Source organism: Hyla sarda, chromosome 5 (genome assembly GCF_029499605.1).
Source record: "Hyla sarda isolate aHylSar1 chromosome 5, aHylSar1.hap1, whole genome shotgun sequence".
Lineage (NCBI taxonomy): Eukaryota > Metazoa > Chordata > Amphibia > Anura > Hylidae > Hyla > Hyla sarda.
This window is the reverse complement of record NC_079193.1, coordinates 251,519,823-251,547,673: the sequence shown is the minus strand read 5'-3', so window position 1 is coordinate 251,547,673 and position 27,851 is coordinate 251,519,823. Positions and strand designations below refer to the sequence as shown.

The 27,851-nt window shown below is 48.0% G+C and overlaps 1 long non-coding RNA gene across 2 annotated transcripts; it reads left to right on the top strand.

The window, feature by feature from the left end:
• LOC130272667 (uncharacterized) lies at positions 1 to 27,833 on the top strand. 2 transcript variants are annotated; one of them, XR_008843675.1, is made up of 3 exons: positions 1 to 94; positions 15,717 to 15,854; positions 26,991 to 27,833. It is a non-coding gene; the product is annotated as an uncharacterized LOC130272667 (long non-coding RNA). The 2 variants fall into 2 exon arrangements; XR_008843676.1 differs by lacking the exon at positions 1 to 94 and adding an exon at positions 5,341 to 5,559.
• The last annotated feature ends 18 nt before the right edge of the window (positions 27,834 to 27,851 follow it).

Genomic DNA, 27,851 nt, shown 5'->3' with positions numbered 1-27,851 from the left:
GTTGCTTATTGCTGGTGGAGTCAATGATGGCCTTGGTGTGTCATTGAACTACTGGTCAGTGTACATGGCTGCTTGCGACTGTACGTACTCACGGGTGAGTTGGATTACACTGAGGGGTGACATCCGGGTTTCTATGCCAGCGAGCTGAGTTTCGGCAGCCCTTGTGAGAACTTCTGCCTCTACTAAGGCTGCTGCAGCGTTTTTCTGCTGCTGGAGTAAGTGTAAAGATGCTTGCACTTCTGCTTTTCTTCTAAGTGCTTAAGATTCCCTTTTTGCTTTTTCTTTCATCAATTCAGCTTCCTGCTTTGCATAGGAAGCCATTGCACAGGCTGTCTCTGCTTTCCCTCTTGCTTTAGTTGCTATGGCACACGGATGACAAGCTGGTGGTGCTTGAGTATCTAGAACTATGGTGTTTAAATCTTGCTGCATCGGCACTAACCGAAGTTAGATTTGTTTGACTGGACGCTCTAAACAATGTTGTGCACCTAGATCTACTTCTTGGCAAGGTGCCTTCCTCTTTATAGGAGCATTGTGGGTTAACGGTCAGAGTGTTGTTCTCTGGGTTCTGTATCTTGCTTTAGCTGGCAGCGTGGATACTGATGATGACTGGACACAGCACAGCAGTGTTATAACATGTGAGAGAATTAGTTTCACTTTCTAGTGTTTTGCGCCGTTACTCCGACACAGACTGCAGGCACAGGATTTATGAGTCCTTTTTACTGCTGCGGACGATTCAAAGCTGATTAACTGCTTCTGATAACTTTTGAAAGCCTTTTTACTATAATGTCTAGGCTGTATGTTGTTTTAGATACACAGCGTCACATCAAGTTTTATACCGAATCTCAAGGAAAGACACGCTGGTTGCTTAACTGATGTAATCTTTACTGAGATATAATGAACACGGTAAAACTGTAAAACAAACATAGGAAAGAAACATAAGCATGGCTATTCAAGTGCCTTACATTATGCATAGCTAATACATAGAATGGGTCTAACTAACAAAACCTTATTCACAGGCTTTGGTATTTATCAGAGTTGCAGTCTGTGTTAGCTTCAAGAAGTCCTGTGGGTCTGTTCATTATGGTGTCTGAAGCTGTAATGAATGAGACATGCCGGGGATAGCCGTAGGCTTTAGAGAGAAGGCCCGCCTCTAGGCTTCAAGAAAATGGAGGGTCTTAAAGGTACATACCCTACTGAGTGCCAAGCATGTAAAATACATTGCGAAGGCAGCACACCTTCCGTCACCTAGGAAACCTAAAATGCTAAAGAAAAATCCCCATTAGGGGTACCGCATATCCTTGGTAGCACAGTACCTGAAAGAGAAAGGCTTTGCCAGAGACTGGCTACTTACAGTTTAGAAGTCCGGGACTTGAATTCAGGCATGAGCACAACCTACAGTGGTAGGGAGCCACACAGCTGGCTACTGGCGCTCTGCCTGGGAGCAGCGGCGTCCGGCCTCATAGCTGGAACACCGCTGTCACGTGATGCGTGTCATATGACACGCATCCTAGTGCCGTGGATCGCTGTGCCGCGATCTCGCGAGAGTTCCCACATGATCAGGTCTGATCACATGGTACTGTATCTGCTCTGCAATGCTTGATGCCATGGGTATAAACCCACCCCTCGGCACATACCAATCCAGCAGAGTGTTTGATAATGTATGTAGCACGGACGTGTATAAACGTGATTTTGGCTGGTAAATATTGAACTTTATCAGTGTACTGAAGATGTTAGTGCTTCTCATATACCATTACAATGCATGTACAAATTGATTCAAACAGATAGCTGCCATCTAGAATTGAAAAGGGGCGGGTCAACTGCCACAACAGGGCTATTGATGTATTGGTGCATTATTGCATAAGTATGCACCAAAGCATCACTCTAATATGCTTGATTCATAAATTAGAAAGGATTATAACAAACCACATAGGGTTAAGAAACGAGAACCACATCCCAGTAATTTAATGGCTCCTCCCACCTCAATGAGGGGATTCCCTAGGTACAAGAGGCAAGGGGGATACAAACAGGGACCTAAGGATCCTGACTAAGTCCCTAATGAACCCTAAGATGGAACCCTAACACCCAGGCAGGGTGGCAGCTCTAAAAAGGGTGGTCCCACTTCGGAACCTCCTAACCAACCTACTAAGGGTCCACTAGCTGCCTAGCATGTCATTACTTGGGGTGGAGGGAGCCATCCTGAGGGTGTTATGCACTATAAAAAACAGGAATCGTTTTGTTGTTCATTTATTCCCGTGGGTGAAGTGGCGTTCAACTGATGGATCCATCGACACTCCTTCTGCAATAGTATCCGATCAATGTCACCACCATGGGGGAGGGTTTAATCCATTCCAAGGCTATAAAGAAAAGTCCCTCTAAGCAACCTCCATGTATCTCATGCATGTGTACCGACAGGGAAGTTTCCCTGTTGTTCCTGATGTCGCCTAGATGCTCCAGGACTCTTCGCTTGAAAGCCTTTGTGGTTTTACCCACATAGTTCATGTTACACGGGCAGGTGGCTACATAGATAATCCCACTCGGCTCACAGTTAATAAAGTTTCCTATTCCTAAGCTCGTGTTAGATTTGTTATCAATAAATATCCGTGTTTTCTTAATAAAAGGACAGGCTTTACACTTGCCACATTTGAAGCAGCCTTTAGGTTTAGTGAGATTACCCAACCATGTATCTCTTGATCGTGTATCAGGGGCCAAATGGCTCTGAGTCAGGATGTCTCCCAAACGTCCCCCTCTTCTATAGGTGATCTATGGCCATTCACCTATAACATCACCTTGATCCAGGTCCATTTGCAAGATCCATCAATGCTTTTCGAGTATCATTCTTATCAGACCAGATGCTTCATCGAATGTGCCAATCACTCTCACTGGACCATCCGATTTCTCATTTCTGCGTGGGATAATTAAATTGTCTCTAGGGGTCCGTCGGGCATATTGGAAGGCCTCCCTAACAATATAGTCGGGATAGCCTCGGTTCTCAGGTCTTTAGCCTGTGCTATAAAGTCCTCAGTCTGGGAGCAGTTCCTCCTGAAGTGGAGGTTCCAGCCCTTCGGTATCCCCCTTTTTAGGGGGGCCGGGTGCCAGCTCTCCCACCTCATGAAGCTATTAATTGCTGTCTTTTTACAATGCACTGTTGTTCGCAGCATTTCCCCGCTCATCCTTTTCAATATTCAAATCGAGAAAAGCTAATTTTGTATTGCTAATCTCAAAGGTAAAGAATAAACCAATGAAGTTAGTGTTGAGAGTTTTTATAAATGCCTTGAATTCGTCCTCTGAGCCCTGCCATAATATAAAAATATTGTCACTGAATCTCGCCCATAATAGGGCAAGATCGCTGAACCTCTCTCTTTTGTCTGAAAAGACGAGGCTGGCCTCCCAGCAGCCTAGGAGCATGTTGGTGTATGTTGAGGCAAAGGGGCTCCCCATGGCCGGGCCCCTAAGCTGGTGGTAAATACGGTCGTCAAATAAAAAATAGTTCCATGTGAGGTCGAATTCAAGCAATCGCAATATCAAATTATTGTGTGTCTGCAGGTGGTTGCCTCTAGATGATAAAAAATATGAGACAGCCCTCAATCCCATCTCGTGAGGAATGTAGAAATAGAAGGCCTCCACATCTATGCTCGTTAGTAAGGTATTACTGTCAAGGGAGAGACCTTCGATTCTGTTCAGGAGGTCCATCGAGTCCCTAGTGTAAGATGGAAGAGTGGTAACAAACTCACTTAAGACTTTGTTTAAGTAGATGCCAATATTCTATCCCAAACTAAGTATCCCTGAAACTATGGGCCATCCCTTAAGGGGGGAAACCCCCTTATGAATCTTAGGGAGCGCATAGAACATAGCGATAGTGGGCTTAGATGGTAAGAAAAACTGGCATTCCTTTTCACTAAGTAGTCTCTCAGTTTTAGCTTGAGAAACAATACCTCACAGTTCCATCAGATATTCTTGGGTAGGGTCCCTGGGGAGGATTTCGTATGTGGACCTATCGTCTAATAATTTGTGACACATCTCAGTATATTGATGTCTATTGAGAATCACAATATTGCCCCCTTTATCTGAGGATTTTATAATTAGATCCCTGTTATCCCGAAGTTGTCTCATTGCTTGTCATTCATGTCTTGAGAGATTATTGTTGGCTGATAGAGAAGAGGCAGCTAATGCCTAAAAGTCCTGCTGTATTAAATCTAGAAAAATGTCCACACAAGATGTATCGCTAGTGGGAAGGAATAGCTTGCTTTTGGGGCCACAGGTTGTGAAGGGTCCCTCACCCCTTGGCCTATTACACCACTTGGGCTATTACTTTTGGGAGACATCCTTACTCAGAGCCATCTGGCACCTTATCCACGATCAAGAGATACATGGTTGGGTAATCTCACTAAACCTAAAGGCTGCTTCAAATGTGGCAAGTGTAAAGCCTGTCCTTTTATCAAGAAAACTCAAATGTTTATTGACAACAAATCTAACACAAGCTTCGGAATAGGAAGCTTTATTAACTGTGAGTCCAGTGGGATTATCTATGTAGCCACCGGCCTGTGTAACATGAACTATGTGGGTAAAACCACAAGGGCTTTCAAGCGAAGAGTCCTGGAGCATCTAGGCGACATCAGGAAAAACAGGGAAACTTCCCTGTCGGTACACATGTATGAGATACATGGAGGTTGCTTAGAGGGACCTTTTTTTTTATAGCCTTGGAATGGATTAAACCCTCCCTCCAAGGTGGGGACATTGATCGGATACTATTGCAGAAGGAGTGTCAATGAATCCATCAGTTGAACTCCACTTCACCCACGGGATTGAATGAACAAAAAAACTCTTCCTGTTTTTTTATAGTGCATAAAGCCCTTAGGATGGCTCCCTCCACACCAAGTAATGACATGCTAGATAGCTAGTGGACCCTTAGTAGGTGTTCTGAGACTAGTGTCATTACTTAGGCAGAATAGTGAAGGGTTGGTTAGGAAGTACTGGAATGGGACCACCCTTTTTAGGGCTGCCACCCTGCCTAGGTGTTAGGGTTCCATCTTAGGGTACATTTGGGACTTAGTCAGGATCCTTAGGTCCCTGTTTGAATCCCCCTTCTCTCTTATACCTAGGGAACTCCCTTGTTGAGGGGGGAGGAGCCATTAAATTACTGGGATGTGGTTCTCATTTCTTACCCGTATGTGGTTTGTTATAATCCTTTCTAATTTATGAATCAAGCATATAAGAATGATGCTTTGGTGCATACTTATGCAATAATGCACCAATCCATCAATAGTACTGTTGTGGCAGGTGACCCGCCCCTTTTCAATCCTAGATGGCAGCTATCTTTTGCATTTTAGGTTTCCTAGGTGATGGAAGGTATTGAACATACATACTGTGAACATTATGGCCTTTTAAACACTGACTGTGTCGTATGTAAATGCCGCCTTCTTTTCTATTTGTTTCTTTTAGGTTGCCATCAGGAAACAGGCCAGTCTGGAATCTTGTACTGTTTCTATACTATTCACATCATCTTCACTGCACTATGTTAGACTAACACTTTGGTCTATATCCGTCATTCTTTATAGGAAGGTGATTTTGAAACAGTGGTGCGAGACCCCATAAATGTATTTTATTATCTCATTATTCAACCTAATACACAGGTGATAATTGATTGTGCCAATGCTATCCCCCTGAGGAAACTGCTTTACACAGTAGAAACGCGTTGGGCATCATACAATTGGTACAATTGGTACTCCATTTTAATTTGATATTTTAGTGGGTCACTAATTTAGGTGTATTTTATCAGAAACCAATAAAAGTTATGTCTTATAGCACTTCCCTTTGGCCTTACACTGTTTTGTTGGGAAGATATCCTTCACTATCATACCTACTGTGGGGTAGTAATTATACCACAGTCCCTGTAAAAATAAAAATGCACTAACATAAAAATGATATGAAAATAGATCCTGATATATCACAGAAAAAAAGTACACAATTATTTAAATACCTAAAAGAGGGGCAATATATATTGTGACGATCCGTCTTGGGGATTAGCTCTGGGATCGTCCTGGACTACGCCACAGGATGCGTTTCTTCTCAATAAACCAGCAAACAAACGCTTATAATGCAAATCTGGCACCTTGCCAGTTTTATTAGACAGGTTGCAGGGAAATAAATAAACAAAAAGCAGGAACAAAACAAAATCCTAGACCGTCTGGTCACTGACTAAACAGATCAGCTTGTCCTGACTAACAACCGCTGAGCTTCCCTCAGCCGGTTAAACTTATGTCCCCTGCAACCTTCTACTCACAATTCATGGCAGTCTCTTTGAGCCCCTCATAGCTCGGGCTGTGTACTCCTCAGCAGCCTCTGTCTCTTCCCTACAGCCCACATGCTGTCTCCTAGGAAGAGCCCCCATTACACTGAGTCTCCATCTCATATACACCTCCCCTCCCTCCTGCCTCATTACTTAAGAAGCAGGTGAGAGCTTCTGCAGGGTGAGCCAAGGAAATACACCCTTTCCTTGCCACACTGCCACAATATATATATATATATATATATATATATATATATATATATATATATATATAAATATATATATATATATATATATATATATATAAAAAATTATTTGTACTGGTCATTAGGGTGGCTAAGGCCCCAGTCTGGAAGTGATTAAGGACTTCCAATTTTTCACAATCCAAGTTCAATAGAACATCCCAGTATGATAGTAAAACTCTCAAAAGGAAAAATTACTTACATCACATAGACAATACAAAGTCACACATAGACAATACAATGTATTTTTTTTGTTCCTCATTTGTACCTTTAACCCCTTAAGGACTCAGCCCATTTTGGCCTTAAGGACTCAGACAATTAAATTTTTACGTTTTCATTTTTTCCTCCTCGCCTTCTAAAAATCATAACTCTTTTATATTTTCATCCACAGACTAGTATGAGGGCTTGTTTTTTGCGCGACCAGTTGTCCTTTGTAATAACATCACTCATTATATCATAAAAGGTATGGCGCAACCAAAAAACACTATTTTTGTGGGGAAATTAAAACGAAAAACGCAATTTTGCTAATTTTGGAAGGTTTTGTTTTCACGCCGTACAATTTATGGTAAAAATGACATGTGTTCTTTATTCTGAGGGTCAATACGATTAAAATGATACCCATTAGTATATATTTTTATATTATTGTTGCGCTTAAAAAAAATCACAAACTTTTTAACCAAATTAGTACGTTTATAATCCCTTTATTTTGATGACCTCTAACTTTTTTATTTTTCCGTATAAGGGGCGGTATGGGGGCTCATTTTTTGCACCATGATCTGTACTTTTTTTTATACCACATTTGCATATAAAAAACTTTTAATACATTTTTTATATTTTTTTTTTAATAAAATGTATTAAAAAAGTAGGAATTTTGGACTTTTTTTTTTTCGTTCACGCCGTTCACCGTACGGGATCATTAACATTTTATTTTAATATTCCGGACATTTACGCACGCGGCGATACCAAATATGTCTATAAAAAATGTTTTTTACGCTTTTTGGGGGTAAAATAGGAAAAAACGGACGTTTTACTTTTTTATTGGGGGAGGGGATTTTTCACTTTTTTTTTTACTTTTACTTTTACATTTTTTTAAATTTTTTTTTACACTTGAATAGTCCCCATAGGGGACTATTCATATCAATACCATGATTGCTAATACTGATCTGTTCTATGTATAGGACATAGAACAGATCAGTATTATCGGTCATCTCCTGCTCTGGTCTGCTCGATCACAGACCAGATCAGGAGACGCCGGGAGCCGTACGGAGGAAGGAGAGGGGACCTCCGTCCGGCGTTCTGAATGATCGGATCCCCGCAGCAGCGCTGCGGGCGATCCGATCGTTCATTTAAATCGCGAACTGCCGCAGATGCCGGGATCTGTATTGATCCCGGCACCTGAGGGGTTAATGGCGGACGCCCGCGAGATCGCGGGCATCGGCCATTGCCGGCGGGTCCCTGGCTGCGATCAACAGCCGGGATCAGCCGCACATGACACGGGCATCGCTCCGATGCCCGCGGTTATGCACAGGATGTAAATGTACGTCCTGGTGCGTTAAGTACCACCTCACCAGGACGTACATTTACGTCCTGCGTCCTTAAGGGGTTAAAGGAGTTATCCACCATAAGGTGATTTTAGTACTTACTTGCCAGACAGTAATGGACATGCTTAGGACTGATCTGCGCTTGTCTTGGGGCTAAATGGCTATGTTGTGAGATTACCATAGCACTGTAGCTAGCTTTTTATGAACTGGTATTTCCTGTTTGAGTTTTCTTCTTTGCCTACAAATCCCATAATTCCATTTCCTTTCTCCCACACATCAGCCACCCCACCCATTGAAACATAAATTAGCTGAATCCATTCAAAAGACCTGTAGTTTTCAATCAGGGTGCCTACAGCTGTTGCATTAGTTGCAGATTGATCTCCCTCCCACCAAGCGAATGCTCCACCCATTGAAGCAGACAGACTCCCTGTCATCAGCTGACTAGTGAGTCAGGTCTCGGCCGCATTGCAACCTGGGAAAAATCCGAGACAACAGTCATTTTGTATGCTGTTAAACATAAATTGGGGTGAAAATCCCATAAGAACTGTTAGAAAACCATCACACACAGGCACAGACACTATATTATGACCTACACTAACTTTACAGCCCCTGTAGTATAGTCAAATAAAAAAGATTCATGGAATACCCCTTTAACTGGTATATACTAGTATAGATTTTTTTTTCATCTGTATTAAAAAATTTTACTTTCAATACAACACTTTACCGAGAGTAAAGTCAGGAATGGGCCTTAATGATTTACTAGCAAATATAAGTGCAGTAATGTCAAGAAAAGTATAGCATAACGCCAAAAACCATGAGTTGTAGAGTTAAACATTAGACCTTCTGGATACAGATGAACCCACATAAGACAAAGTTATTATTGAGTTTTCCTGCATATAACCAGCTCCCTATGCTGGAGATCGAGCCGGCGGCACTAGGACCGCACGGACTACATTGCAGTCACCATAGATGGCAATGCATATCTGAGCAGATCTCCCAAAAGATCCACCCAGAAATGCAATGCAGTCTATGGGGGCAACAATGCAGTCTGCTTGGTCCTAGTGCCGCCGGTTCGATCTCCAGCAGAAATTCTGCCTAGAAATTCTGCAGTGTGAACCCAGCCTAACAGATAGAAAAGAGCAGCACAGCCTTTCATAGGTGTAGTGGTGGGTGCAAGCAGTGAAGAAGGTCCCAGGTCAGGGGTCCCATAGATGTCCACACCAAGATAAACGAGGACCGCAGCACTCCAAGGGTGAAAGGGAAAAAGATTTATTGACCTGATATCAAGGAACAATGTTTCAACTGTCCAATTGCAGTCTGTCTCAAGCTCAACAACCAGTGGAAATCACAAAGTATTTATACATAAGATATACATTAAGTTAATTGTTTAACAAGGTGAACATAAGTGGTTACAATCATATTTTGAAAAACACATTAATAAAGTGCATTAATAAGGGTGCATTTGGGCAACACTTATACAATGTGAATAGCTAGGATTCTTTGCACTAAATAGGGCCAAGCATCAATTACGGTCAGGTATTGTGATTACAGTGATAGTATAAAAAAGGAGGCAAATCAAATATGAATCAATCAAAAGTGCAGTATGTAACCATCATGTAAGATGTCTGTATAATGGCTGCTGAAGTAGCATGGGACGCCGGTCGCACTTCCGGCATGTAGTGCCGTCAAGAAAGGCAGTGCGCATGCGTGTGAACTGACTCGTTCAACGCAGGGCCAACAACGAGCCGGCATCCCTGCAACCATGGTAGCAGAGCTCCACTATACTGCGTGCAAGTGCAGATGCATGATCGAGTCTGTTGTTGCCATTAGAGGGTATGGCAATAACGAACTGCACAGGGAGTGAGGCCGAACAGTGCATGTGGACCCCGACTCGATGTACGGCCTCACCTGAAATATGCTGTTCAGTTTTGGGCACCTCTCCATAAAAGGGACACTGCGGAGTTGGAAAGGGTGCAGAGAAGCGCGACTAAACTAATATGGGGCATGGAACATCTTAGCTATGAGGAGCGATTAAAGGAGTTACAATTGTTTAGTCTTGAGAAGAGACGTTTAAGGGGGGATATGATAAACGTATATAAGTATATTAATGGCCCATACAAAAAATATGGAGAAAAACTGTTCCAGGTTAAACCCCCCCAAAGGACGAGGGGGCACTCCCTCCGTCTGGAGAAGAAAAAGTTTAGTCTCAAGGGGCGACACGCCTTCTTTACCGTGAGGACTGTGAATTTATGGAACGGTCTACCTCAGGAACTGGTCACAGCAGGAACAATTAACAGCTTTAAAACAGGATTAGATACATTCCTGGAACAAAATAACATTAATGCTTATGAAGAAATATAAAATCCCATCCCTTCCCCAATATCGCGCCACACCCCTACCCCTTAATTCCCTGGTTGAACTTGATGGACATATGTCTTTTTTCGACCGTACTAACTATGTAACTATGTAACTATGAGTGACCACAATGCGCATAATGGTACATCCCCGCTGGCTTCACCCTTTTCTGGGTATATAGATGTCGGCAACTGGACATCTAGATGCTTGTAGTGGATGATGCTTGTCTAGACGCTGGTCATGGTAGTTTTCATATTCAGTATGTTGCATCCTCTTTATAGTGGTCTAAAATTGCAAATAAAACCAAGCATGAGATAAAATAGAATGTTTTATAGTCATACATATTGTATTCATATACATATGGTTCACATGATGTGAAAATTGGTTGCTAACGGCTACGTACATACAATTAGCTAATATTCTTAATAAGTTACATTGAGGATACCTTGGGGGACCACAAATTCCACATTTAAACCTTGGGGTCTCAGGGCGTTAAGCGTGTGAATCCACCGTAACTCTCTCTTTTTCAAAAGGCTAGTACAATCTCCACCATATTTGGGGGGGGGGGGGGGTGGAATGTGATCCAGTAATGTGAACCTTATGTTTTTCTCTGTGTGCCCAGCCTCCAAGAAATGCTTGGAGACTGGTAAGTCTGATCGTTGCTTTCTTATAGAACAGCGATGTTGATTGATCCGATTTTTGAAGGGCAGGGTCATCTCGCCTACATAGATATAATTACATGGACAACTAAGGACATATCTTACATAATCCATAGTGCATGTGAGGTAGGAACGAATAGGAAAGACTTGGCCGATTCCCCGACGAGTCGGGGTCCACATTTACTGTTTGGCCTCCCTCCCCGTGCAGAGCACAGGGTGCGAGCCTCCGGTACAAATACCCCTTTCTGTGACTTTTGCCCACACTTCATTCATCCATATGAGAGTTGCCATACCCTTCAATGGCAACAACGGACTCAATCATGCATCTGCGCGCAGTATAGTGGAGCTCTGCCACCATGGTTGCAGGGATGCCGGCTCGTTTTTGGCCCTGCGCTGAACGAGTCAGTTTACACGCATGTGCTTTAGCTATTCACATTGTATAAGCGTTGCCCAAATGCACCCTTATTAATGCACTTTATTAATGTGTTTTTCAAAATATGATTGTAACCACTTATGTTCACCTTGTTAAACAATTAACTTGATGTATATCTTATGTAAAAATACTTCGTGATTTCCACTGGTTGTTGAGCTTGAGAAAGACTGCAATTGGGCAGTTGAAACGTTGTTCCTTGATGTCAGGTCAATAAATATTTTTCACTTTCACCTTTGGAGTTGTCACGATGCCGGCTGGCAGGAGGTGGATCCTCTGTGCCAGAGAGGGATTGGCGTGGACCGTGCTAGTGGACCGGTTCTAAGTCACTACTGGTTTTCACCAGAGCCCGCCGCAAAGCGGGATGGACTTGCTGCGGCGGTAGTGACCAGGTCGTATCCACTAGCAACGGCTCAACCTCTCTGGCTGCTGAAGATAGGCGCGGTACAAGGGAGTAGACAGAAGCAAGGTCGTACGTAGCAGAAGGTCGGGGGCAGGCGGCAAGGTTCGTAGTCAGGGTGATAGCAGAAGTACTGGTACACAGGCTTTGGACACACAAAACGCTTTCACTGGCACAAGGCAACAAGATCCGGCAAGGGAGTGCATGGGAGGAGGTCAGATAAAGGCAGGGAGCAGATGGAAGCCAATTAAGCTAATTGGGCCAGGCACCAATCATTGGTGCACTGGCCCTTTAAGTCTCAGGGAGCTGGCGCGCGCGCGCCCTAGAGAGCGGAGCCGCGCGCGCCAGCACATGACAGCAGGGGACGGGAACGGGTAAGTGACCTGGGATGCGATTCGCGAGCGGGCGCGTCCCGCTGTGCGAATCGCATCCCCGACGGCCATGACAGTGCAGCGCTCCCGGTCAGCGGGACCGACCGGGGCGCTGCGGAGAGAGAGACGCCGTACGCGCTCCGGGGAGGAGCGGGGACCCAGAGCGCTAGGCGTAACAGTACCCCCCCCCTTAGGTCTCCCCTTCTCTTTGTCCGGTAACTGCCTCCCCTGGGATGAGGACACCGGGAAAGGATGGAGGGATTCCTCAACGGCAGGCAGTACAGCAGGAGTGGGAATGGGGAGGGAGGGCAGAGGGCGAGGCCTGGCACGGGGCAGTGTGACACCAGGACGAGGGCCATGAGGAGGCACCGAGGCTTGCCTGACTGGACTGGGAGGGGGGGAGAGGCACTTCTTAAGGCGGGCAGAGTCCATAACGACCATAGGGAGACCGGATACAGGAGGAACCACAGGGTCACGGCAGGGAGTACTGGTAACCGGTTTAAGGCAGTCCTTGGAACAAGAGGGACCCCAACTCTTGATCTCCCCAGTGGACCAGTCCAGGGTTGGGGAATGGTGTAGAAGCCAGGGTAGTCCAAGGAGAATTTCGGAAGTGCAATTGGGAAGGACCAAAAATTCAATCTTCTCGTGATGAGGTCCGATGCACATTAGGAGGGGCTCCGTGCGGTAACGCACGGTGCAATCCAACCTGGCTCCGTTGACCGCGAAAATGTGGAGTGGCTTGACAAGACGGGTCACCGGAATGCGGAATTTATTCACCAAGGACTCCCGAATAAAATTCCCAGAGGCACCAGAATCCAGGCAGGCCACGGCTGAGAGGGAAGAGCTGGCTGAAGTAGAAATCCGTACAGGCACCGTGAGACGTGGAGAAGCCGACTTAGCATCAAGAGACGCCACACCCACGAGAGCTGGGTGCGAGCGTGCGTTTCCCAGACGTGGAGGACGGATAGGGCAATCCACCAAAAAATGTTCGGTACTGGCACAGTACAGACAAAGATTCTCTTCCTTACGGCGATTCCTCTCTTCCAGGGTCAGGCGAGACCGATCCACTTGCATGGCTTCCTCGGCGGGAGGCCTAGGCGCAGATTGCAGTGGAGACTGTGGGAGAGGTGTCCAGAGATCTAAGTCTTTTTCCTGGCGGAGCTCTTGATGTCTCTCAGAAAAACGCATGTCAATGCGAGTGGCTAGATGAATGAGTTCATGCAGGTTAGCAGGAGTTTCTCGTGCGGCCAGAACATCTTTAATGTTGCTGGATATGCCTTTTTTAAAGGTCGCGCAGAGGGCCTCATTATTCCAGGATAGTTCAGAAGCAAGAGTACGGAATTGTATGGCGTACTCGCCAACGGAAGAATTACCCTGGACCAGGTTTAGCAGGGCAGTCTCAGCAGAAGAGGCTCGGGCAGGTTCCTCAAAGACACTTCGAATTTCCGAGAAGAAGGAGTGTACAGAGGCAGTGACGGGGTCATTGCGGTCCCAGAGCGGTGTGGCCCATGACAGGGCTTTTCCAGACAGAAGGCTGACTACGAAAGCCACCTTAGACCTTTCAGTAGGAAACTGATCCGACATCATCTCCAAATGCAGGGAACATTGCGAAAGAAAGCCACGGCAAAACTTAGAGTCCCCATTAAATTTGTCCGGCAAGGACAGGCGGAGGCTAGGAGTGGCCACTCGCTGCGGAAGAGGTGCAGGAGATGGTTGCTGCTGCTGTAGCTGAGACTGAATTTGCTGTAGCTGCGACTGGAGTTGCTGAGTCATGGTGGTCAAGTACGACAGCTGGTGATCTTGTTAGGCAATCTGTCGGGCTTGCTGGGCGACCATTGTGGGGAGGTCGGCGACAACAGGCAGAGGAACTTCAGCGGGATCCATGGCCGGATCTACTGTCACGATGCCGGCTGGCAGGAGGTGGATCCTCTGTGCCAGAGAGGGATTGGCGTGGACCGTGCTAGTGGACCGGTTCTAAGTCACTACTGGTTTTCACCAGAGCCCGCCGCAAAGCGGGATGGACTTGCTGCGGCGGTAGTGACCAGGTCGTATCCACTAGCAACGGCTCAACCTCTCTGGCTGCTGAAGATAGGCGCGGTACAAGGGAGTAGACAGAAGCAAGGTCGGACGTAGCAGAAGGTCGGGGGCAGGCGGCAAGGTTCGTAGTCAGGGTGATAGCAGAAGTACTGGTACACAGGCTTTGGACACACAAAACGCTTTCACTGGCACAAGGCAACAAGATCCGGCAAGGGAGTGCATGGGAGGAGGTCAGATAAAGGCAGGGAGCAGATGGAAGCCAATTAAGCTAATTGGGCCAGGCACCAATCATTGGTGCACTGGCCCTTTAAGTCTCAGGGAGCTGGCGCGCGCGCGCCCTAGAGAGCGGAGCCGCGCGCGCCAGCACATGACAGCAGGGGACGGGAACGGGTAAGTGACCTGGGATGCGATTCGCGAGCGGGCGCGTCCCGCTGTGCGAATCGCATCCCCGACGGCCATGACAGTGCAGCGCTCCCGGTCAGCGGGACCGACCGGGGCGCTGCGGAGAGAGAGACGCCGTACGCGCTCCGGGGAGGAGCGGGGACCCGGAGCGCTAGGCGTAACAGGAGTGCTGTGGTCCTCGTTTATCTTGGTGTGGACATCTATGGGACCCCTGACCCGGGACCTTCTTCATTGCTTGCACCCTCCACTACACCTATGAGAGGTTGTGCTGCCCTTTTCTATCTGTAGGATATTTGTTTTTTTGGAGCCTGCACCCCATCCTGGAACATTGCACCACGGATTTACATAATGCTACAAACAGACTGGATCCTGGACCTGATGTTTACACCTATATCGGTAACGACATTGATAGAATTCTTAATAACATTGATGGTGACGCCTCATTTCTTCAGGCTCCCTCTAAGCTGGAGGTACAATGACAATTTGAGACTGAGACAAAAAAACTACTTTAATTGAATCTACACTCCACCACGATGGTGGAATATTACAAAGAGCAAAAAATCCCCCGAGAGATGCAAATTCAACCTAGGGAGAATGCTTTCGCCAATGATAGCGAGTTCCGACAACGCTATGAATCCATCTCCAATTAATATTCATCTGATCTACTACTCCTCAATTTGGAATTTTTACAAAGGGACATTCTAACTGCAAAGGCCAAAGTAGCCCCCCTGAAACATCTTTGAGAGGAATACTAACTGAGAGTGAATGTGAAAACTTCATCTCCAAACCAGCTACATATTTTCAAAAAATCAGGAAAGAGACAAAAATGGTCACATGACATATAGGACTATGTTACTAGGCATGTATATACTTGGATTGATGCAATACCGAGCATCAAGAAGACTAGGAAAATTAAAGACTTTAAAAATGTTGCCAATGATATGCCTACTAATTCCACTTCTACTTCCACAGCTAATAATGCCGCTTTTTTAGGACAGCCCAAGCAGATCAAGAGACCCACCAGTCGAGGAGGGCAATGGCACAGGAGAAAATCTAAAGACAAGGGGCCAACGGGCGGGTTGAGTTCTTCAACAACCATCACAGACAGCCGAAACACCCCAAAAAGATGTGGTAAGCCTCTCTTCTACGATATTGTTGAATGGTTAAAATTTTTGCCTTGTTCACAGGATTGGTTTAAAACCGAACTTGACTTTTAACAGTTCCTCAAGCCTGTCAAACACAAGATATGGTTTCACTCGAACCCTACCACAACAAAAGCATTGACATGTAACGATACTACTCCATTTAAAGCAGCAGACTATGCATTAAGGAACCCAAGTAATTCTCAACCTCCTTTAACTTCCAGTGCAGTGGATACCTTCCACTCGCTGGTTAAAAAGGACTTTGAAAAATTGAGACAAGCATCTACTCACAAAACCCATAACTTAACCTATAAACAACATCTAGCATTCCAGGGACTGATCCATGACCACAATCTTGTTATCAAACCGTCCGACGAGGGCGGCACGATTGTGGTCATGGATCGGTCCAAATACATAGCAGAAGTCTTAAGACAACTTAATGACACCACACTTATCAATCACTACAACATGACCCCAGACCACAAATTGAAAGACAAATTAGACTGGTTTTACAACATGCATTAACAGAAGGTATTATTGATGAGTTACTACACCAATATTTTCTGGTATCTCACCCCCAAACTCCACTTTTATACATTTTGCCCAAGATCAACAAAACATTGGAGGACCCTCTCGGTAGACCCATTGTCATGTCATCTTTTCTTTCCATTTTTTTAGATCAGGTACTCCGACAATATGCCACTACAGCCAAATCTTATATCCATGACACATCCGATTTTCTTTTGCAACTTGAACAAGTCACCATTACTGACAATATTATTCTGGCAACTTTAGACATTTGTAGTCTATACACGTCCATAGCTCACGATGAATGCATACAAGCTGTGCATAACACCATTGTTTGTGATTTCACCCCAGCGAAAACACAATTTCTCATTACATTGCTCACTATAATTCTTGAAAACAATTATTTTTCATTTAATGATCATTTCTACGCCCAAATAGCGGGAACCGTGATGGGCACGAACGTGGCACCCACGTATGCCAATATATACATGGGCACCATGGAAAAGTCCTCCATCTATATATTGCCCTACTTTTGCCAAGTGCTTAAGTGGTGGCGATATATAGATGATGTGTTTTTGATTTGGAGGGGTAGTGAAACTGAGCTTCTGTCCTTTCATCCTTTCTTAAATCAAATCAATCCACACATCCAGTTTACACTCAATTGGTCTTACACCTCTGTAAATTTCCTCAACATGATAGTTTCTCTTTCTGACAACAAACTCCTGTTACGCCTAGCGCTCCGGGCTCCCGCTCCTCCCCGGAGCGCTCACGGCGTCTTTCTCCCTGCAGCTCCCCGGTCAGTCCCGCTGACCGGGAGCGCTGCTCTGTCATGGCCGTTGGGGATGCGATTCGCACAGCGGGACGCGCCCGCTCGCGAATCGCATCCCAGGTCACTTACCCGTTCCCGTCCCCTGCTGTCATGTGCTGGCGCGCGCGGCTCCGCTCTCTAGGGCGCGCGCGCGCCAGCTCCCTGAGACTTAAAGGGCCAGTGCACCAATGATTGGTGCCTGGCCCAATTAGCTTAATTGGCTTCCACCTGGTCCCTGACTATATCTAACCTCCTCCCATGCACTTCCTTGCCGGATCTTGTTGCCCTTGTGCCTAGTGAAAGCGTTTTGTGTGTTTAAAGCCTGTGTACCAGAACTTCTGCTATCTCCCCTGACTACGAACCTTGCCGCCTGCCCCGGACCTTCTGCTACGTCCGACTTTGCTTCTGCCTACTCCCTTGTACCTCGCCTATCTTCAGCAGTCAGAGAGGTGAGCCGTTGCTAGTGGATACGACCTGGTCACTACCGCCGCAGCAAGACCATCCCGCTTTGCGGCGGGCTCTGGTGAAAACCTGTAGTGGCTTAGAACCGCTCCACTAGCGCGGTCCTCGCCATCCCTCTCTGGCACAGAGGATCCACTACCTGCCAGCCGGCATCGTGACAGTAGATCCGGCCATGGATCCCGCTGAAGTTCCTCTGCCAGTTGTCGCTGACCTCCCTACGCTGGTCGCCCAGCAAGCTCGTCAGATCGCCCAACAAGATCACCAGCTGTCGTACTTGACCACCATGACACAGCAACTCCAGTCACAACTACAGCAAGTACAGTCACAGCTACAGCAGCAACAACCATCTCCTCCGCCAGCTCCTGCACCCCTTCCGCAGCGAGTGGCCACTCCTAGCCTCCGCCTGTCCTTGCCGGACAAATTTAATGGGGACTCTAAGTTTTGCCGTGGCTTTCTTTCGCAATGTTCCCTGCACTTGGAGATGATGTCGGACCAGTTTCCTACTGAAAGGTCTAAGGTGGCTTTCGTAGTCAGCCTTCTGTCTGGAAAAGCCCTGTCATGGGCCACACCGCTCTGGGACCGCAATGACCCCGTCACTGCCTCTGTACACTCCTTCTTCTCGGAAATTCGAAGTGTCTTTGAGGAACCTGCCCGAGCCTCTTCTGCTGAGACTGCCCTGCTGAACCTGGTCCAGGGTAATTCCTCCGTTGGCGAGTACGCCATACAATTCCGTACTCTTGCTTCTGAACTATCCTGGAATAATGAGGCTCTCTGCGCGACCTTTAAAAAAGGCCTATCCAGCAACATTAAAGATGTTCTGGCCGCACGAGAGACTCCTGCTAACCTGCATGAACTCATTCATCTAGCCACTCGCATTGACATGCGTTTTTCTGAGAGGCATCAAGAGCTCCGCCAGGAAAAAGACTTAGATCTCTGGACACCTCTCCCACAGTCTCCACTGCAATCTGCGCCTAGGCCTCCCGCCGAGGAGGCCATGCAAGTGGATCGGTCTCGCCTGACCCTGGAAGAGAGGAATCGCCGTAAGGAAGAGAATCTTTGTCTGTACTGTGCCAGTACTGAACATTTTTTGGTGGATTGCCCAATCCGTCCTCCACGTCTGGGAAACGCACGCTCGCAACCAGCTCTCGTGGGTGTGGCGTCTCTTGATGCTAAGTCGGCTTCTCCACGTCTCACGGCGCCTGTTCGGATTTCTACTTCAGCCAGCTCTCCCCTCCCAGCCGTGGCCTGCCTGGACTCTGGAGCTTCTGGGAATTTTATTCGGGAGTCCTTAGTGAATAAATTCCGCATTCCGGTGACCCGTCTTGTCAAGCCACTCCACATTTCCGCGGTCAACGGAGCCAGGTTGGATTGCACCGTGCGTTACCGCACGGAGCCCCTCCTAATGTGCATCGGACCTCATCACGAGGAAATTGTATTTTTTGTCCTTCCTAATTGCACTTCTGAAGTTCTCCTTGGACTACCCTGGCTTCAACACCATTCCCCAACCCTGGATTGGTCCACTGGGGAGATCAAGAGTTGGGGTCCCTCTTGTTCCAAGGACTGCCTTCAACCGGTTCCCAGTACTCCCTGCCGTGACCCTGTGGTTCCTCCTGTATCCGATCCCCCTAAGGTCATTAAGGACTCTGCCTGCCACAGGAAATGCCTCTCCCCCCCTCCCAGTCCCATCAGGCAAGCCTCTGTGTCCCCTCATGGCCCTCGTCCTGGTGTCACACTGCCCCGTGCCAGGTCTCGCCCTCTGCCCTCTCTCCCCATTCCTACTCCTGCTGTTCTGCCTGCCGTTGAGGAATCCCTCCATCCTTTCCCGGTGTCCTCATCCCAGGGGAGGCAGTTACCGGACAAAGAGAAGGGGAGACCTAAGGGGGGGGGTACTGTTACGCCTAGCGCTCCGGGCTCCCGCTCCTCCCCGGAGCGCTCACGGCGTCTTTCTCCCTGCAGCTCCCCGGTCAGTCCCGCTGACCGGGAGCGCTGCTCTGTCATGGCCGTTGGGGATGCGATTCGCACAGCGGGACGCGCCCGCTCGCGAATCGCATCCCAGGTCACTTACCCGTTCCCGTCCCCTGCTGTCATGTGCTGGCGCGCGCGGCTCCGCTCTCTAGGGTGCGCGCGCGCCAGCTCCCTGAGACTTAAAGGGCCAGTGCACCAATGATTGGTGCCTGGCCCAATTAGCTTAATTGGCTTCCACCTGGTCCCTGACTATATCTAACCTCCTCCCATGCACTTCCTTGCCGGATCTTGTTGCCCTTGTGCCTAGTGAAAGCGTTTTGTGTGTTTAAAGCCTGTGTACCAGAACTTCTGCTATCTCCCCTGACTACGAACCTTGCCGCCTGCCCCCGACCTTCTGCTACGTCCGACTTTGCTTCTGCCTACTCCCTTGTACCTCGCCTATCTTCAGCAGTCAGAGAGGTGAGCCGTTGCTAGTGGATACGACCTGGTCACTACCGCCGCAGCAAGACCATCCCGCTTTGCGGCGGGCTCTGGTGAAAACCTGTAGTGGCTTAGAACCGCTCCACTAGCGCGGTCCTCGCCATCCCTCTCTGGCACAGAGGATCCACTACCTGCCAGCCGGCATCGTGACAACTCCACACAGATCTTTACACCAAGAGTTCAGACTGCAATTCCATACTCAGATACAATAGTTTCCATTCTAAGCATATAACTCGATCCCTACCGACAAGTCAAATGTTGAGAGCACGTTGCATTGTCAGTAGGGAAAACAATGTAAATTCAACACTAGAATCCATGGCAAATAATTTCACCAATAGAGGCTACCCTCCTGCTCTTGTAGAACAAAGTAAACAGAAAGTGAGAACAATGGATAGAGGAACTTAACTTTCCTCTACCAGATCCACCAATCCACTCACCCGCATTCCCTTTGTCACCACATACAGTCCTAGTGCAAACAAAATAGTTTACACCATATACAAGTATTGGCATATATATACCAGATATTTTTGAGTTCCAGACACCACCCTTAATGTCCTATCGGAGACCTCCTGGCCTCCGCAACAAATTAGTAAGAACTGGCATCTCCCTCAACCAAAACACCAATCAAACCTTTATCACAGTACAAAATAAAGGCTCATATTGTTACGCCGAGCGCTCCGGGTCCCCGCTCCTCCCCGGAGCGCTCGCTACACTCTCCCCACTGCAGCGCTCCGGTCAGATCCACTGACCCGGGGCGCTGCGATTCCGCTTCCAGCCGGGATGCGATTCGCGATGCGGGTAGCGCCCGCTCGCGATGCGCACCCCGGCTCCCGTACCTGACTCGCTCTCCCTCGGTCCTGTCCCGGCGCGCGCGGCCCCGCTCCCTAGGGCGCGCGCGCGCCGGGTCTTTGCGATTTAAAGGGCCACTGCGCCGCTGATTGGCGCAGTGATTCCAATTAGTGTGTTCACCTGTGCACTTCCCTATATCACCTCACTTCCCCTGCACTCCCTTGCCGGATCTTGTTGCCATCGTGCCAGTGAAAGCGTTTCCTTGTGTGTTCCTAGCCTGTGTTCCAGACCTCCTGCCGTTGCCCCTGACTACGATCCTTGCTGCCTGCCCCGACCTTCTGCTACGTCCGACCTTGCTTCTGTCTACTCCCTTGTACCGCGCCTATCTTCAGCAGCCAGAGAGGTGAGCCGTTGCTAGTGGATACGACCTGGTCACTACCGCCGCAGCAAGACCATCCCGCTTTGCGGCGGGCTCTGGTGAAAACCAGTAGTGACTTAGAACCGATCCACTAGCACGGTCCACGCCAATCCCTCTCTGGCACAGAGGATCCACTACCTGCCAGCCGGCATCGTGACAGTAGATCCGGCCATGGATCCCGCTGAAGTTCCTCTGCCAGTTGTCGCTGACCTTACCACGGTGGTCGCCCAGCAGTCACAACAGATAGCGCAACAAGGCCAACAGCTGTCTCAACTGACCGTTATGCTACAGCAGTTACTACCACAGCTTCAGCAGTCATCTCCTCCGCCAGCTCCTGCACCTCCTCCGCAGCGAGTGGCCGCTCCTGGTCTACGCCTATCCTTGCCGGATAAATTTGATGGGGACTCTAAGTTTTGCCGTGGCTTTCTTTCCCAATGTTCCCTGCATCTGGAGATGATGTCGGACCAGTTTCCCACTGAAAGGTCTAAGGTGGCTTTCGTAGTCAGCCTTCTGTCTGGAAAAGCCCTGTCTTGGGCCACACCGCTCTGGGACCGCAATGACCCCGTCACTGCCTCTGTACACTCCTTCTTCTCGGAAATCCGAAGTGTCTTTGAGGAACCTGCCCGAGCCTCTTCTGCTGAGACTGCCCTGTTGAACCTGGTCCAGGGTAATTCTTCCGTTGGCGAGTATGCCGTACAATTCCGTACTCTTGCTTCAGAATTATCCTGGAATAATGAGGCCCTCTGCGCGACCTTTAAAAAAGGCCTATCCAGCAACATTAAAGATGTTCTGGCCGCACGAGAAATTCCTGCTAATCTACATGAACTCATTCACCTAGCCACTCGCATTGACATGCGTTTTTCCGAAAGGCGTCAGGAGCTCCGCCAAGATATGGACTCTGTTCGCACGAGGCGTTTCTTCTCCTCGGCTCCTCTCTCCTCTGGTCCCCTGCAATCCGTTCCTGTGCCTCCCGCCGTGGAGGCTATGCAGGTCGACCGGTCTCGCCTGACACCTCAAGAGAGGACACGACGCCGCATGGAGAACCTCTGCCTGTACTGTGCTAGTACCGAACACTTCCTGAGGGATTGTCCTATCCGTCCTCCCCGCCTGGAAAGACGTACGCTGACTCCGCACAAAGGTGAGACAGTCCTTGATGTCTACTCTGCTTCTCCACGTCTTACTGTGCCCGTGCGGATGTCTGCCTCTGCCTTCTCCTTCTCTACTGTGGCCTTCTTGGACTCTGGATCTGCAGGAAATTTTATTTTGGCCTCTCTCGTCAACAGGTTCAACATCCCAGTGACCAGTCTCGCCAGACCCCTTTACATCAATTGTGTAAACAATGAAAGATTGGACTGTACCATACGTTTCCGCACGGAGCCCCTTCTAATGAGCATCGGATCTCATCACGAGAGGATTGAACTTTTGGTCCTCCCCAATTGCACCTCGGAAATTCTCCTTGGACTTCCCTGGCTTCAACTTCATTCCCCAACCCTGGATTGGTCCACTGGGGAGATCAAGAGTTGGGGGCCCTCTTGTTCCAAGGACTGTTTAAAACCGGTTCCCAGTAACCCTTGCCGTGACTCTGTGGTTCCTCCAGTAACCGGTCTCCCTAAGGCCTATATGGACTTCGCGGATGTTTTCTGCAAAAAACAAGCTGAGACTCTACCTCCTCACAGGCCTTATGATTGTCCTATCGACCTCCTCCCGGGCACTACTCCACCCCGGGGCAGAATTTATCCTCTCTCTGCCCCGGAGACTCTTGCCATGTCTGAATACGTCCAGGAAAATTTAAAAAAGGGCTTTATCCGTAAATCCTCCTCTCCTGCCGGAGCCGGATTTTTCTTTGTGTCCAAAAAAGATGGCTCCCTACGTCCTTGCATTGACTACCGCGGTCTTAATAAAATCACGGTTAAGAACCGCTACCCCCTACCCCTCATCTCTGAACTCTTTGATCGCCTCCAAGGTGCCCACATCTTTACTAAACTGGACTTAAGAGGTGCCTATAACCTCATCCGCATCAGAGAGGGGGATGAGTGGAAAACGGCATTTAACACCAGAGATGGACACTTTGAGTATCTGGTCATGCCCTTTGGCCTGTGCAACGCCCCTGCTGTCTTCCAAGACTTTGTTAATGAAATTTTTCGTGATCTGTTATACTCCTGTGTTGTTGTATATCTGGACGATATCCTAATTTTTTCTGCCAATCTAGAAGAACACCGCCAGCATGTCCGTATGGTTCTTCAGAGACTTCGTGACAATCAACTCTATGCCAAAATTGAGAAATGTCTGTTTGAATGCCAATCTCTTCCTTTTCTAGGATACTTGGTCTCTGGCCAGGGACTACAAATGGATCCAGACAAACTCTCTGCCGTCTTAGATTGGCCACGCCCCTCCGGACTCCGTGCTATCCAACGCTTTTTGGGGTTCGCCAATTATTACAGGCAATTTATTCCACATTTTTCTACCGTTGTGGCTCCTATCGTGGCTTTAACCAAAAAAAATGCCGATCCCAAGTCTTGGCCTCCTCAAGCGGAAGACGCCTTTAAACGACTCAAGTCTGCCTTTTCTTCGGCTCCCGTGCTCTCCAGACCTGACCCTTCCAAACCCTTCCTATTGGAGGTTGATGCCTCCTCAGTGGGAGCTGGAGCTGTTCTTCTACAAAAAAATTCTTCCGGGCATGCTGTCACTTGTGGTTTTTTTTCTAGGACCTTCTCTCCGGCGGAGAGGAACTACTCCATCGGGGATCGAGAGCTTCTAGCCATCAAATTAGCACTTGAGGAATGGAGGCATCTGCTGGAGGGATCAAGATTTCCAGTTATTATTTACACCGACCACAAGAACCTCTCCTACCTCCAGTCTGCCCAACGGCTGAATCCTCGCCAGGCCCGGTGGTCTCTGTTCTTTGCCCGATTTAATTTTGAGATTCACTTTCGGCCTGCCGATAAGAACATTAGGGCCGATGCTCTCTCTCGTTCCTCGGATGCCTCAGAAGTTGAACTCTCTCCGCAACACATCATTCCAACTGACTGCCTGATCTCCACTTCTCCAGCCTCCATCAGGCAAACTCCTCCAGGAAAGACCTTTGTTTCTCCACGCCAACGCCTCGGAATCCTCAAATGGGGTCACTCCTCCCATCTCGCAGGTCATGTGGGCATCAAGAAATCTGTGCAACTCATCTCCCGCTTCTATTGGTGGCCGACTCTGGAGACGGATGTTGTGGACTTTGTGCGAGCCTGCACTATCTGTGCCCGGGATAAGACTCCTCGCCAGAAGCCCGCTGGTTTTCTTCATCCCCTGCCTGTCCCCGAACAGCCTTGGTCTCTGATTGGTATGGATTTTATTACTGATTTACCCCCTTCTCGTGGCAACACTGTTATTTGGGTGGTCGTTGATCGATTCTCCAAAATGGCACATTTCATCCCTCTTCCTGGTCTTCCTTCAGCGCCTCAGTTGGCTAAACAATTTTTTGTACACATTTTTCGTCTTCACGGGTTGCCTACGCAGATCGTCTCGGATAGAGGCGTCCAATTCGTGTCTAAATTCTGGAGGGCTCTCTGTAAACAACTCAAGATTAAATTAAATTTTTCTTCTGCATATCATCCCCAGTCCAATGGACAAGTAGAAAGAATTAACCAGGTCTTGGGTGATTATTTACGACATTTTGTTTCCTCCCGCCAGGATGACTGGGCAGATCTCCTTCCATGGGCCGAATTCTCGTATAACTTCAGAGTCTCTGAATCTTCCTCCAAATCCCCATTTTTCGTGGTGTACGGCCGTCACCCTCTTCCCCCCCTCCCTACCCCCTTGCCCTCTGGTCTGCCCGCTGTGGATGAAATTTCTCGTGACCTTTCCATCATATGGAGAGAGACCCAAAATTCTCTCTTACAGGCTTCATCACGCATGAAGAAGTTCGCGGATAAGAAAAGAAGAGCCCCTCCCATTTTTTCCCCTGGAGACAAGGTATGGCTCTCCGCTAAATATGTCCGCTTCCGTGTCCCTAGCTACAAGTTGGGACCACGCTATCTTGGTCCTTTTAAAATTTTGTGTCAGATTAATCCTGTCTCTTACAAACTTCTTCTTCCTCCTTCTCTTCGTATCCCTAATGCCTTTCACGTTTCTCTTCTTAAACCACTCATCCTCAACCGTTTTTCTCCCAAATCTGTTCCTCCCACTCCTGTTTCCGGCTCCTCGGACATCTTCTCCGTCAAAGAGATCTTAGCTTCTAAAAAGGTCAGAGGGAAAACCTTTTTTTTAGTGGATTGGGAGGGTTGTGGTCCAGAAGAGAGATCCTGGGAACCTGAGGACAACATCCTAGACAAAAGTCTGCTCCTCAGGTTCTCAGGCTCTAAGAAGAGGGGGAGACCCAAGGGGGGGGGTACTGTTACGCCGAGCGCTCCGGGTCCCCGCTCCTCCCCGGAGCGCTCGCTACACTCTCCCCACTGCAGCGCTCCGGTCAGATCCACTGACCCGGGGCGCTGCGATTCCGCTTCAAGCCGGGATGCGATTCGCGATGCGGGTAGCGCCCGCTCGCGATGCGCACCCCGGCTCCCGTACCTGACTCGCTCTCCCTCGGTCCTGTCCCGGCGCGCGCGGCCCCGCTCCCTAGGGCGCGCGCGCGCCGGGTCTTTGCGATTTAAAGGGCCACTGCGCCGCTGATTGGCGCAGTGATTCCAATTAGTGTGTTCACCTGTGCACTTCCCTATATCACCTCACTTCCCCTGCACTCCCTTGCCGGATCTTGTTGCCATCGTGCCAGTGAAAGCGTTTCCTTGTGTGTTCCTAGCCTGTGTTCCAGACCTCCTGCCGTTGCCCCTGACTACGATCCTTGCTGCCTGCCCCGACCTTCTGCTACGTCCGACCTTGCTTCTGTCTACTCCCTTGTACCGCGCCTATCTTCAGCAGCCAGAGAGGTGAGCCGTTGCTAGTGGATACGACCTGGTCACTACCGCCGCAGCAAGACCATCCCGCTTTGCGGCGGGCTCTGGTGAAAACCAGTAGTGACTTAGAACCGATCCACTAGCACGGTCCACGCCAATCCCTCTCTGGCACAGAGGATCCACTACCTGCCAGCCGGCATCGTGACACATATCCATGCAGACAATGCATAAACTGTAAATATATGATCAAAGGCCCTCATTTTGTCCATCCGGGAACCTGCCAAGTCTTTTCTATTCGTTCATACCTCACATGCACTATGGATTATGTAATATATGTCCTTAGTTGTCCATGTAATTATATCTATCTTGGCAAGACGACCCTGCCCTTTAAAAATCGAATCAATCAACATCGCTATTCTATAAGAAAGCAACGATCAGACTTACCAGTTTCCAAGCATTTCTTGGAGGCTGGGCATACAGAGAAAGACATAAGGTTCACATTATTGGATCACACCCCCCCCCCCCCAAATATGGTGGAGATCGTACTAGCCTTTTGAAAAAGAGAGAGTGGTGGATTCACACACTTAACGCCCTGAGACCCCAAGGTTTAAATGTGGAATTTGTGGTCACCCCAGATATCCTCAATGTAACTTAATATTAAGAATATTAGCTAATTTTATTTACGTTGCCGTTAGCAACCAATTTTCACATCATGTGAACCATCTGTAAATGAATACAATATGTATGACTATAACACATTCTATTTTATCTCATGCTTAGTTTTATTTGCAATTTTAGACCACTATAAAGAGGAGGCAACATACTGAATACGGAAACTACCATGACCAGCGTCTAGACAGGCATCATCCACTACAAGCATCTAGACGTCCAGTTGCTTGCATCCTTATACCCAGAAAAGGGGGCGAAACCAGCGGGTATGTACCATTATGCGCATTGTGGTCACCCGTCGAGTCGGGGTCTACATGCACTGTCTGGCCTCCCTCCCTGTGCAGAGCACAGGGTGCGAGCCTCCGGTACAAATACCCCTTTCGGTGACTTTTGCCCACACTTCATTCATCCATCCATACCCTCTAATGGCAACAACGGACTCAATCATGCATCTGCGCTTGTGTGCAGTATAGTGGAGTTCTGTTACCATGGCTGCAGGGATGCAGGCTCGTTATTGGCCCTGCGATGAACGAGTCAATTCACACGCATGCGCATTGCCTTTCTTGACTGTACTAGATGCCGGAAGTACGACCGGCGTCCCATGCTACTTCAGCAGCAATTATACAGACGTCTTACATGGTAATTACATACTGTGCTTTTGATTGATTCATTTATGATTTGCCTCCTTCTTTTTTATACTATCACTGTAATCACAATACCTGACCGTAATTGATGCTGAGCACTATTTAGTGCAAAGTATCCTAGCTATTCACACTGTATAAGTGTTGCACAAATGCACCTTTATTAATGCACTTTATTAATGTGTTTTTCAAAATATGATTGTAACCACTTATGTTCACCTTGTTAAACAATTAACTTGATGTATATCTTATGTATAAATACTCTGTGATTTCCACTGGTTGTTGAGCTTGAGAAAGACTGCAATTGGGCAGTTGAAACGTTGTTCCTTGATGTCAGGTCAATAAATCT